We start from the raw sequence: 1,900 nt of genomic DNA, 5'->3' as shown, positions 1-1,900 counted from the left end.
CAAATGTTTTAATATAAATGATTTACAATCGAATATTAAAAAATAACCAATAAGATGAATTTATCAATACATGAATGGTTAATAAGTGATTTAAATCGGGAAAATGAATGGAGATGAAGGGAAAATAATAATAGTAAAATTCTTAAGAAAATTTGCAATTAAGCATCATGTTATAAATAGAAAAGTCATGAAAAAAAGCGTTAAAAGAGCTCGAGAAAATTCTAATAAATAATAAAGAAGAATGATTTAATAGCATTCCATAAACAAAGAATCATATCGCTGAAATCCATACTATTCATGAATTACATTAAATAAATGAAATTATAATGAAGGTTTAAAGGAAAGTAAATTTATTTTTGTTTTCATGGTTACAAAAAATATTATAAATAGCTAAAATTAAAGTTTTTATGTGAAATTTAGAGAAATATGTAGGATTAAAAAGACAGGGATAGTTATGAAATTAAGTAATATACAGTAAAAAAAATTGAATGTGAATATATGACAATTTGCAAATGTATCTTACTTAGTAATATACGGGGAGGCTAACAAACCGCAATAATATAATATTTAAGTAACGAAAAATTACATCTGCATATTTAAAGAGGATGATTATAGATTCTATCGTTATTTAAAGACAAGTAATGTTGAAAATAAAATTTGCGTATTTTGCACTTAAAATCCAAATATCTGCATATGATAAGTAATCTAGAAGCACTATTGATACAAAAACTTTATTTCTTGGATTTATTGTTTTTTAGAGTATTTGATTAATATTTAAAGAATAAATTTTTAAATTAATATTACCATATTCGACAAAGAGAACGAGATGTCTCGTTCGTATTTCATTGTTTATATTAATAATGCATAAAAATTATGTGATTTATTGTATATTAAAAACAAAATACGGAAATACATTTCTTACCGAAAAGTTTTATTTTTAAAAGAATCATTAGAAATTATTTTGCACTATGATATTACAGAACATATATAATGTTTATATAGAATCTATACTCGTTTTTTAGGCTTCGTTTATTTTATTGATGATATTTTTTTGATTTGTGTATTTCCCACGAGTCAAAATATTATTTCTGAAATTTATTAGTTAGTGCATAAAACATTATGGTTACTTCAATAAATTAACGTCGGTAGAATAGAAAATATATAGAAAGGTTTTTCATAATAGATAAAAACACATAAAATTAATATTTAGAAACAAAAAAATGAAAGGTATCAACTACAAGAAAAGTGAAATATAATAGAATAGAACAGATGGGGCCTGTCTATAACATAGAAAGAAAGTGAAAAGAGCAGCAAAAATCCGAATTAGATATAATAAAGAAAAAAGACACAGAGCTGCCCTCATGATATGCTAAAAAACCATGAGAACCTTGTGTAGTTACATTACTATTGGGTAAAAAACAGTCCCCGATTTTTAAAATACCATAAAATACACCAAATAATACTTTATTTATCAAAGCAGAATTCGATTTAGTTTCTCAAATTATGACTATTACGATGAATTGAAACAATTACGAAATCATGATATTTTTGTTATATTTAAAACAACATTTTTCGATTAGTGAATCAGCGAATTGTTAATTTTTTCTTATTAATACAATTAATACAATGTTTTATTTTATTCCATATTTTATATAGCATTAAAACTGATATTAAATGCAATAAAATTGCATCTTTATACCTTTAAAATATTTTTACGTATTTTACATGCATTTATATTTAGAAATTTTTTAAGTGTAAAATATTGACCTATATTTAGACTATTTACATTTAATTTAATTATAAGATTCTATAGTAGAATATAATTACAAATATTAAACAGGCGCTTAGCACCTGAATGATTGGTTTATTATATTAAGGATTTGTACAGTGTGCAGATGAT

The sequence above is a fragment of the Rhyacophila brunnea genome, unplaced genomic scaffold (genome assembly GCF_057557595.1).
Source record: "Rhyacophila brunnea isolate RB1 unplaced genomic scaffold, BYU_Rbru_1.0 scaffold_190, whole genome shotgun sequence".
NCBI classification, from domain to species: domain Eukaryota; kingdom Metazoa; phylum Arthropoda; class Insecta; order Trichoptera; family Rhyacophilidae; genus Rhyacophila; species Rhyacophila brunnea.
Note: the sequence above shows the minus strand (reverse complement) of the source record.